This window comes from Prionailurus bengalensis, chromosome D3 (assembly GCF_016509475.1).
Source record: "Prionailurus bengalensis isolate Pbe53 chromosome D3, Fcat_Pben_1.1_paternal_pri, whole genome shotgun sequence".
NCBI classification, from domain to species: Eukaryota; Metazoa; Chordata; class Mammalia; order Carnivora; family Felidae; genus Prionailurus; species Prionailurus bengalensis.
In genome coordinates, this window is record NC_057356.1 from 6795489 (window position 1) to 6807633 (window position 12145).

Below are 12145 nucleotides of genomic sequence, written 5' to 3' on the forward strand. Positions count from 1 at the left end.
GCTGCTTGAAATCGACCATGGTGTGAGTATTTATCATGGAAAGCATTCAGTGCTACAGATCAGGGCTTTTTTTTCTCCCCGATTGCTACACATTTACCCAGACACCACCACTGACAAACTTCACTGACCCCAACCCCAGAGAAGTTTGTCTGGATGCTGAGCAAACCGGAAGAACAAAAAAGAACAGGGAGAGAAAATAATTCCTGAGAAGCTGTCATGGCTCACCCACAGATACGTCTCAGCTGGGTGCACAGGGCACTGAGGCTGGGCGCCCGAGCGGAAATGACCCTGCCCGGTGGTGGCCTGGGCGGGTGGCAGAAACAAGCAAGATTCAGAGCACGGCTCATTCATTCTGGGCCTCGCAGAATCCCTGCAAATAATTTTCCAAGGGCACTGACCAACACGCGGGTGAAGGGAATGTGGCCCACAAGGAAACAAATCACCACGAGCGAGACCGACAGAAACAAGAGGCGGGAGAAACAAGATTCACGTAGACCTCAGATACTGGAATTCTCCAACACAGACTCAAAAACAGTGCTGCTTACCCAGTTGAAGGAAGCAATCACCAAGCTGAGAATGTTTACAAGCAATAGAAGGCTACAGAAAGGGGCACAGCAGATATGGTAAGAAACAGAACAGAACTAGAGGGGCACCTGGGTGGCTCAGTCGGCCAAGCTTCCGACTTCGGTTCAGGTCATGATCTCGCGGTTCGTGGGTTCGAGCCCCGCGTCGGGCTCTGTGCTGACGGCTCAGAGCCTGGAGCCTGCTTCCGATTCTGTGTCTCCCTCTCTCTCGCCCCTCCCCCACTCGCTCTCTGTCTCTCTCTCTCAAAAGTAAATAAACATTAAGAAATTTTTTTAAAGAAGTAGAAATATTAAAAAAAATAAATTCAGTTGTATTTGATAGAAGATAGGACATAGCAGAATTAATGAGGTATCAGAAGAAATGATCCAGCATGCAAAACAGAGACACCCCCCCCCCCAAAAAAAAAAGAAATACCAAAGAGAGAAAACGAGAGGATGTGCAGATTCTGTGAGAGGTTTTGTTATCCATTTGGAGTTTCAGAGACAGGCGAGAGAGGATGGGCGAGGAATCTTTTTAAGAGATAATGACTGGGAATTATCCAGAACGGATGAAAACATGTCAACTTACAGATCTGAAAAGGCCAAATATTTGTTGAGTGAGTGAATAAGTGAACGAAAGATCCCTTGGTGAGCGTGCCCTGCCCCCTCCTTCCCCTTCCAGTGGGAGCTGCAGTGCGTGGGAAGCCCCGGCACTTTGCACCCAAACTTTGCACCCAGTGGGAGCCGATCCACGTAATTGAAAGTCGGTCAGCCTCCTGCCAGCCTTTCGTGCCAGATGTCCTTCACCCACTGTTCCGCCTTTGTTGTCTTGCCTCGCCTCCCTGCTTGTCTGTGTGGGTTAAGACAGACAGGCAGGGAGAGGAATGTCGCCCAGCTGACAACCCCAGAGATTCTCTAAACTTTCCCCTCGGGGAAGAGGAACATTGAAACCTGCTTAGCTGCCTTTTTCTCCTGGAACAAAGGGAAATATGTGGAAGTAGCTTCCCAGCTGAACGAGGAAGGTGGGGGGGAAGGGTGAGAACACGTTCAGGTAGTTTTCGATCCCTCTGTTGAGCCCCCACCAGGCATCGGGGAATTGCCCGCCACCTGGGCAGGGCTGCGGGGGTGGGGGCCGATTTGTCATAGCGGCATAATTGGCCCCATGCCTGCCTGCTTTTCTATAAATATAACGCCTTGTTTTTGTGCTGAAGGAGCCGAGACAGGAATTAGCCCTGTTTTCCAGAAGGGGAAACTGAGGTCCAAGAAGCAAAGTAATCTGCTCGTCTTTCCAACTGCCAGAACCCAGTGTCTCTGGTCGGCCAGACCAGACTGTTTCTTCTCGTTGAAACTGTACATGGTCACCTACCGCCATGAATCAAGTTCTTGTCATTCCAAGGCAGGCCGCCAGACTCTGTGGGGGACAGCTGTCCACTTTCCCCGATCCTAGGAAAGTGGATCAGTTCATTGGCAAGGACAGATCAAATGCAGGTGGAAAAGGCTGTCTGTTTACAAGAGAGAATGCAAACACGTACAGGTCGATAGAGCGCAAATGGAAGTCGTGCAGGTTGCCAAATGAAATCCTGATAACACGGCACAGCGTGGAGCAACTGAAAAATTATGCGAAGTTAAAGAAGTTAGATACGAGAGCACAAATACTGAACGAGCCCACTTACGTGAAATACCTACAACAGGCAAATTCACAGAGACACAAAGTGGAATAGAAATTGCCAGAGAGTGGAGGAGGGGGGACAGTCTCCGTCCGAAAATGCTCTGGAGAGAGAGAGTGGTGATGGTTGTACAGGAATGTGAATGTGCTTAATGGCACCGAACGGTGGGTTTGAAAAACGGTTGATGGTAAATTTTATCTTATGTACGTTTTGCACAATACACAAACATTTTTAAAAAGTGGTAGCTGAGGGGCGCCTGGGTGGCTCAGTCGGTTGAGCGTCCGACTTCGGCTTAGGTCATGATCTTGCGGTCCGTGGGTTCGAGCCCCGCGTCGGGCTCTGTGCTCACAGCTCAGAGCCTGGAGCCTGTTTCGGATTCTGTGTCTCCCTCTTTCTCTGCCCCTCCCCTGTTCATGCTCTCTGTCTCAAAAATAAATAAATGTTAAAAAAAAATGGTAGCTGAATTTGTTCTGTGTTACTAGAGATGGTTCCTAGATCAGAGAAAGAAGCATGCCACATGATATGACGCCATTTTGGTTTCGGTTTTGTTTGTTTGTTTGTTTGTTCACAAAAAAAAATCCACCGGCACCTGGGTGGTTCAGTCGGTTAAGCATCTGACTCTCCACTCGGCTCAGGTCATGATCTCATGGTTCGTGAGTTTAAAGTCCCTCATCGGGCTCCACGCTGGTAGCGTGGAGCCTGCTTGGGAGTCTCTCTCTCTGCCCCTTCCCCATGTGTTTTCTCTCTCTCTCTCTCTCTCCCAAAATAAATAAATCAGCTTTAAAAAAAATCCACCCAAACCAATACTAAATAAATATGCTATGTATTTGTACGTACACACGTTAGAGCATAAAAATGGAAAAATGCACCCCGTAGAGTTAATAGTGGTCACTCCCGCGGGAAAGGCTGGAGACTAGAGCTAGGCGTCAAAGGGGCTCTTAGGTCTTAATTTATTTGTTCTTAAAGGAGGATGGCTCGGCAGGCTGAGCACCGCTCTCCCCTCCGCCCCCAGCAAATCCGCATCCTAATCCTCAGCACCTGTCAGTGTTGCAAAGGGGCTTGGCAGGTGTGGCTCAGCTAGAGAAGGTGGGGTGGGTTATCCAGGTGGCCGACAGAGCCACAGGTGCTTATACGGGGGAGGCAGAAGGGTCAGTGTCAGGGGATTTATTCGAGAGCAGAAGCGGAGTTCGCAGCAGAGATGTGCTTTGAAGGACGAAGACGGCCACCGGCCAAGGAGTGCAGGCGGCCTCTAGAAGCTGGGAGAAAGGCCGGGAAACAGCTTCCTCTCCCTTCCGCCTCCGGAAGAAACCCTATCTGCCAACACCTTCGCTTCGGGACTTCTTGACTCCAGATTCCCGAGCTTCAGAACTGTAAGAGGATAAATTTGTGTTGAGTTGGTGGTGGTTTGTTAATGCCGGTGGGTTGGTACGTTCCTTGGGCAGTTAAACGTGATGGGAAGCCTACAGATAAAAGACGAGAGACCCAGGAGGAGAGAGCAGGTTTGGGGTGGATCAGGTAGGAAAGGCAGCCCCTCTGAAGAGGAGTGAACTGTGAACTCGGTGGGCTTCTGGAACCGCCGGGTACGCGGGGTGCGGCGTTGAGAGCTGCCTGAAGGTGGGGGGGTGTCGGCAGGCGATGGGATGAGCGTGTCAGAACCGCCCGGGGAACTAAAGGTGTTCTCGAAATAAACTCGCATCTTCACACATTCTTCTGCCTACGATCTGACTTGCAAAATTTCACAGTGCTCAGAAAGGTCCAGATTTAGTGCCTGAATTAACACCTTCTGCTAAGAAGAATCCTCACTTAAAACATGCACAGAATTAAAAGAATAAAACCGCTCCGCCTGTGTCGGTACCAACAGAGGCGATGGGAACTTGAACAGCAGCTCTTGAGGGAGTTCATGTGCTTTTGGAATTATCCGAGGGTCCGATAACATTCAGGGGTCGCGTTTGTTCACCTTTTTTAGCAACACAACTTCAAAATGACAGATTCCAGGGGTGCCTGGTGACTCGATCGGTTAAGTGTCTGTATCTTGATTTCGGCTCAGGTCACAATCCTACGGTTTGTGGGATCAATCCCCGCGTGGGGCTCTGTGCTGTCAGTTTAAGATTCTCCCTCTCTGCCCCTCCCTGGCTTGCTTGATCTCTCTCTCTCTCTCTCGGAAATATTTAAAAAAAAAATTTAATAGCCAATTCCATGGAAGTTGAATGTTCTTCCCCTTTAAAAAAAAAACAGGTGGGGCACCTGGGTGGCTCAGTCGTTAAGCGTCTGACTCTTGGTTTCAGCTCAGGTCATGATCTCACGGTTTGTGGGTTCGAGCCCCGTATCAGGCTCTGTGCTGACAGCACGGAGCCTGCCTGGGATTCTGTCTCCCTCTCTCTCTGCCCCTCCTCTGCTTGGGCGCGTTTTCTCTCTCTCTCTCTCTCTCTCTCTCTCTCTCTCTCTCTCTCTCTCAAAAATAAACATTAAAAACACTTAAAGGGAATGGGTGGCAGGGTCGAGATGAACAAAGTGGCTTAAGTACGCATGGAAAAAAATTGGGGGAAGGAAACGCAAAGCTGTTAACAATGGTGTGTGTTCTACCCCTTTATCGTTTGAATTTGATTTTATACCATTTTGTGACTTGTGAAAGTTAGAAAGTAAACCGAGGGGAGCATATCTCCCCACTCCTTAGGCATGGGCTGTGTCAGGTGACTTCTTTCCAGAGGACACAGCATGGAAAAGCAGGGGGTGGGGGAGGGGGGACAAGCGTCTCTTCACGGGGAGAAACCTGATAAACAGTCCCCCACAGGTGATCAAGGTTAACATCAATGGTGAGCAATCATGTTGTTGCCTCTGCATCTTCCTCCCCCAAACCCACATTCGAATCATGAGGAAAACCTCAGATTCCAATAGAGCACAACCTGCCTGTACCCCCCAGAATGGTCCAGGTCCTCAAAACCCAGGAAAGCCTGAGTAATTGCCACAGTCCCGGAGGAGCCTAAGGAGACATGAGAACTAAATGTAATGCACATGCAGTGTCCTGGACGGGGGGTTCCCAGGACTGAAAAAGGACATTAAGGGAAAAACCAAGGAAACCTGAGAATTGGGACTTGATTATCAACTAAAGTCTCAATATCGGTTCGCTAATTGGGGCATATGCACCTTTCCGAACTACTCGATTTTGCTGTAAATCCAAAACCATTCTAAAAGATTAAAAAGTGGTTCAATTCACTTCCTAAGAAATTCTCCTAGGTATATGTTCACAGAGGTACACAAAGATGTGTCCACAAAAGTGTTCATCGCATCGTACTGAGTGACAAGAAGGCCCCTAAATGCTCGAGACGGGGACTCTGGAATACCGGCGCCCCCCCCCCCAGCAGTTAGAGACGGGGGTTTGGCTACAATGGACTTGCAGTTGTAGAGTAGCAAGGCCCCACTTCTGCTAAATGAAAAGTTCTGTATGTGTGTGTTTTTCTAGGCTTAGAAAAATTTTAGGAAGAGAAACTCATACTTGTTTGTTGTGGTTACCTCGGATGGGAAGTCATTTGGACCCGTTCTGTCTTTAACATTTTACTTTACGTCTTTAATGTTTGGACAGTTTTAACAACAAACAAATATTTAAGTATTTGAATGTTAATTTGTATGTATTCTTGTGAAATACTCTAGATGGGCCAAAAGGGATCAAGGATAAGATCCAGCCAAGAAATGAAAGATGCAAATACCTTTTTTGACTAAAAACGAAACAAAAAAAACCCCAGCCCTGTAAAGGTTCCCATTTAAATACCACCTTAAGAGAGTTTCAGTTTCTCCCTAGAGAGTTTGAAAGCCCAGTGCCTGGAAATCCTGTCTCTCTAGTCCTACCTAAAGTGTAAAACAACTCGAGGGTCCTAACCACTTCCTACGTGTTAAGTTCTTCAAACCTCGTCAGGGCTGCAAGTGACATCTATAGCTGCATTTCTTGGTGCATGAACCTATATTCTCGAGGGAGTCAAGTTTCTTGCAACGTATGCACACAACAGCCTCTGTGGCTGGAATGCCACACCAGGGCAAGACAGGCCAAGATACTGAAGGATCATTTTCTAAAGGCCATTTTGGTGAGGAAAACAAACTTCCAGGATTTGAAACCCTTTGGGTCCTCTCCAGCAGTGGCCTGTGAAGGGCTCTTCAGCAAAGCAGAAGTTAAGTAGTCTTAAAGATGCACCACCAAACCCACAGGGAAGAACAAAAGGAGGTTAAAACACACACACATCTTCTTGCCTCTTACTTAAAATAATGGTACAAAACACCCATTTTTGAGGAGAGCTACAAAAAGCAAATGGAACATCTTAACTATTGAGGCCCCTCTCTGTTGCAAACTTTTTTGAATTCTGTTCTCTGCTGTCCATCAACAACTTAAAGACTTTGTTTCTATGTTCCTAGACAAACCTGACTTGTTCACGGTTGTAATCACAGCATATACACACATCTATGTTTTACTTTGGCACCTCAGTATTAATTCATACTGGATTTTCCATGTCGCTTCAAAGTCTTTTCTTTTAACGACTGGAAAATATACCATGGGTCGGGTTTACCACAATTTACTTAACCGCTCCCTTGGTGTCAGTCATTTAAATGACCCTAATAATGGTCACTTACTCATCCTTCCCTCCTATGACCGCTCTATAGGTGATGCATTAGTTACCTGTTGCCGTGTAACAAATTACACCCAAACTTGGCAGTTGTGTTATCTCCCCTAGTTTTGGGTGTCAGGAATATGGGAGCAGCTTAGCTGGGTGGTTCTGGCTCGGGGCCTCTCGGGAGGTTTCAGGCAAGCTGTTGGCCAGGGCTGAGGTCAGCTAGGCTCGACCGGAGATGTACTCCAGTTCATGCACTCTTCTGCATAGGCTGCTTCAACGTCTGCATGGTGGGACAGCCAGCTTCCCCAGAGCTAGCCACGTTAGAGCGAGCGTGAGGGGAAAACTGGAAACTTATTCTCAGAGGTGACATGTCCTCCCTTCTGCCATAGTCTGTTGATCACACAGACTAACCCTAGGACCATCTAAGAGAGGGCCACTCGAGCATGTGAGTATCAGGAGCCTGGCTGCCACAGGTGCCTATCTGACCTTCTGGCCATCTGCTTCCCATTCCTTTCTTCCTTTGCTTTCATATTCTGGGTCTTCTTAAAATTTTTTATTCTGTGAGCACGTGTGTGAGTGCAGAGGGGTGGGCAGAGGAAGAGACAGAATCTTAAGCAGGTTCCACAATCCGTGCGGGGCTTGATCTCAAAACCATGACCTTATGATCTGAGTCCAAATCAAGCACTGCATGTTCAACCAACTGAGCCACCCCCATGTTCTGGGGTCTTAAGCTAAGAAGACCTTTGTTGTAGGAACAATTAGTCACATCCCTTATGTACAGAAACATCTGTTTCTCTGTGCATCCCAAACTCTATCTTCCTGGATTCTAGGTATAAAGAAAGCTAAGTTCTCTTAGTCATTATTGGTTTCTGGAACTTTTCAGACCTGCATCTGACCTGTACAGAGTCAGAAATGAAGTGATGTGTATCTTTTAAAGCTTATTCTCTTGCCATAAGAAACCCTAACTAAAAAACAAATAGGGGTGCCTGGATGGCTCAGTCAGTTGGGTGACCGACTTTGGCTTGGGTCACGATCTCGCGGTCTGTGAGTTCGAGCCCCACATCGGGCTCTGTGCTGACAGCTCAGAGCCTGGAGCCTGTTTCAGATTCTGTGTCTCCCTCTCTCTCTGACCTTCCCCCGTTCATGCTCTGTCTCTCTCTGTCTCTAAAATGAATAAACATTAAAAACAAAAAACAAAAAATGGGCACCTGGGTGGCTCAGTCAGTTAAGGGTCCAACTTCAGCTCAGGTCCTGGCCTTGTGGTTTGTGGGTTCAAGCCCCAGGCCAGGCTCTGTGCTGATAGCATCTGGAGCCTTCTTTGGATTCTGGCCCCCGCCTGCCTGCCTCTCTCTCTCTCTCTCTCTCTCTCTCTCTCTCTCTCTCTCTCCCCCTCCCCCCACTCATGCTCTCTCAAAAATAAACCTCAACCAAAAAAAACCCAGGATGGCTATTATCAAAAAAACAAAACAAATTTGGTGTGGATATGAAAAAACTGGAACCCTTGCGCATGTCTCATGGGAGGAACGTGAAAGGACACAATCACTGTAAAACGTCCTGGCAGTTCCTTGAAAAGTTAAATACCATACAATCCAGCAATTCCACTTCTGAGCATATACCCAGAAGAATTGAAAGCAGTGACTCAGATACCTGTACACCCACGTTCATGGCGGCATTACTCACAAGAGCCAGAAGGTGGAAACCGCCCAGTCCATCAACAGATGAGCAGATAAACAAAATATGGTACGTACATACAATGGAATATTATTCAGCCTTAAAAAGGAGTAAGATTCTGAGACCTGCTGGGACCTGGATGAACCTTGAAGACCTTAAGCGGAGTGAAATAAACCAGCCACACAAGGACCACTATCGTACAATTCAAGTTACGTGAGGTACCCAAAGTGGTCAAGTCCACAGAGCTAGAAAGTAGAACAGTGGTTGCCGGGGGCTGGAAAGGGAGGGAAATGAGAGTTCGCGCTTAATGAGTTCGTGTCTTCAATTCCGCGGATGGATGGTGGTGATGGTTGCACAAACGTACCTAATGACACTGAACTGCACAGTTAAAAATGGTTAGAATGATAAGGTTTACATTATGTGCATTTTATCACAATTAAGAACCTTTTTTAAAAAAATTTTTTTTAACGTTTATTTATTTTTGAGACAGAGACAGAGCATGAACGGGGGAGGGGCAGAGAGAGAGGGAGACACAGAATCTGAAACAGGCTCCAGGCTCTGAGCTGTCAGCACAGAGCCTGATGCGGGGCTTGAACTCACAGACCGCGAGATCATGACCTGAGCCGAAGTCGGAGGCTTAACCGACTGAGCCACCCGGGCGCCCCAAGAACCTTTTTAAAAAACCACTTTGGAGAACAATCTGGCAACATTTAGTAAAATTGAAGGTGTGAATACCTTATGACCCCTCCAAAAATGCAGAAGGATTTCAAAAATTGTCATAAATGTATGTAATAGGACACCATAAAGTTGTGAAAAAATGTTTCAAAGTATGTAATCTAGCAAGGCTACATCTCAAACTTAATGCTGACTTAAAAACAAGTAGAAAGATACCTGCATGTCTGTATGTAAACATATTTTTTATTAAGTTCATGGATATATCAGGTAAAATAATAAAACAGTAGCTACCCTCTGGAGCGGGTGGGGGGAAGTAAATGGGATTGAGGAGAAATGATACACAGGGGTTTCAATTGTGTCCATGATGTCTATTCCTTAACCTGGTCATTATGAATGTTTGTTTTATTCTCTCTCCCTTTTTCTCTTTGTGTTCATTTTGGTGCCTTAAATGTTTATTAAACTCAGGGGGGCAGGGGGCACCTGGGTGGCTCAGTCAGTTGAGCATGTGACTCGTGATTTCCGTTCAGGTCGTGCTTTCCGGGTTCATGGGATTGAGCCCCACATTGGGCTCTGCACTGACAGTGTGGAGCCTGCTTAGTATTCTCTCTCTCTGCCCCTCCTCCATTCATGCTTGTGCTCTCTTTCTCAAAAAACCAACAAAAGCCCCAACTCCACGTGGGAGCCAAAAATTAAAAATGAATACCAAAAGAGCCAAACCATCAAAATGGCCAGCCTTCCTTTCCTCCCCACCTTTATAACACACAAAAACCATCATCCTAAATGTAATTTCAACACTACTGCACTATATCTTTAGATCTTCTCTCCCCATAGCAGAGGCTGTGTCTAAGAGTTTTTCCTTCTCGATGACTGGTGCTTAGGTCACATTAGGCATTTAGTTATTAGTAGACGATGGTGACGTCAGGCAGTGCAGCCTGAGAGGAACATGACCACTTCACCTGTTGCCTTGGGGAATAATTCCGCCCCTGCCCACACATAGCTGCATAGCCTATGCTATGGGTACCTCGTCATTAGGTCGACACATTTTCTCCCAGCTCTTCAAACCAAAAATATGTATGAAGAATTCTACTGACTTGTGTTGAAGAGAAAGAGGTCTAAACTCAAGGCTAGCAGATGTTGAGGTTCAAGCAGGCTGTCGGTTTTCTAAGTATGCTGTCCAAATGATTCCTGATGTTGTGTCGCAGGAGATTCACTTCTCCGGTGGTAACAATGTGCCCGTTGAGAGCGCGGCCCTGGCACACGCATACATCGCCCTTGGTCTGCCAGAGCAAAATCTTAGTTAACCCACAGGCAGACGTCGGTGGGTCGAGAAACCCAAACGTCAGTCAACCAAAAGGAGGAAAATGAGCAAGTCCACCCACACATTAAGTTGACAGGTTTGACCCCGATGTAAGGATTTTCTGATGTTCCTGGTCTTCTTTCAACCACTTTTAAGAGCAGCAAGGAGTTTTTAGAGTCGCGGAAAACGAGATATTTGTATGGTTTGCCCTTTTGGCAAAGGAAATGGTTTTTGACTCAAACAGGTCTGTGACAGAAAACAGAGTTGAGAAGAGCTCTATAACGAGTGAGGCAAGGCGCTGAGAGGTCAACGTTGCAGCTGAGCATTTTAGTGGTCAGAGTATACAGAGCGACCTTCAGAACCAGGCGTGTTCTTGACTGAGTCACTTCATCCCTCTATATTCTGGACTGCTCTGACCCCTAACCTTATTAAGGGGACTGTGAGAAATTTCTGGATAACCTCTTAAGCCTCACGGGTAAGTAGAATTTCCTGGAAATCTAGTGACTATTCCTAATTTGGCATAGTCTATTCTTTTCCTGGAGAGAAAAGAAAAACACTGAGCTAGTACTCTGATCATCAACTTGACTTTTGACATCCCCTTCCTCTTTATTGTGGACTTTCCTCCTCAAGGCCACCTTTTGGGACCAAGTATAATAAGTTTAAAAGAAGAGAACTATTGTGAGCTCCTTTCAAACTCCATAAAACGTTTTGCTTACAGATATTATGAAACACTTTTAACTTTTCTGCAGGTGTGTGCCCTTAGTCACAAGGGGCTGGAAGGAGAGAGAGAACAGGGTCAGTGGAACCCAGCCTAATGTGTGGGTGGACAATTCAGACCTTCTGTTCCACGGATGTTGGAGCAGAAGCATCATCTTCATACACAAAGCTCGTCAGTCGGCCAATAAGCATTCAGTGAATGCCTCGACTGTGTTCGGTACTGAGTTATGTACAAGGTCAATGTGGTATGATGCCAGCCTCCCGAATGCCAGACTGGGAGCCAGGAGACCTGCCAATCACTCGATTTGGCGGGGGGAAAAAAAACCAAAATTTCCTCCTCCCAGGTCTCCTCCTCAGTTTCTTTATGTGTAAAACTAGGCTGGGGTAGTTAACCTCAGCCCTTGGAAGAAATCTAACTAGAACTGTTGCAGATTCCAAAGCAGGATGAGTTCACAGGCTCCTGGATCTCGAGAGACTTCTAGATACCTGGGGCAACTGAATAACTGCACCCCAAATCATGTTTCTGAAAGAGCACAGTGTGGCTCACCTGGAGGCCTAGGTAACTTCCTCGGAGTTGGTGCAAAGGGGTCCTACGCATGGTCTCTGCTCGTGATGCTCTGGCCATCCTGGCAGAATGCTCTGCCCCTTTCATGAGTGTCCCAAGCTAGTCCTGACTCTGGGACTCTGCACATGCTTGTTTGGCTGCCTTGGGCTTCCTAGAGGAATGGTGGTTGGTTCCTCCTTTCTTGTCCTTTGGATCTCTTTAGCTCTGCCCTTCTCTGAGGGGGCCGTGTTTTACACTTTCCAACGGTGGTCTCTAATTTCAGCACCCATTTCCTTCTTTGTGCTCTCCCAGGTTGTAGCCCTTTTACTTGTTTCTTGTTTGCTTCCCCTGTCAGTCCGTTAGCTCCCCTAGCTAGGGGGTCCTTTTGGTTTTGTTCAGGACTGTACGCCCAA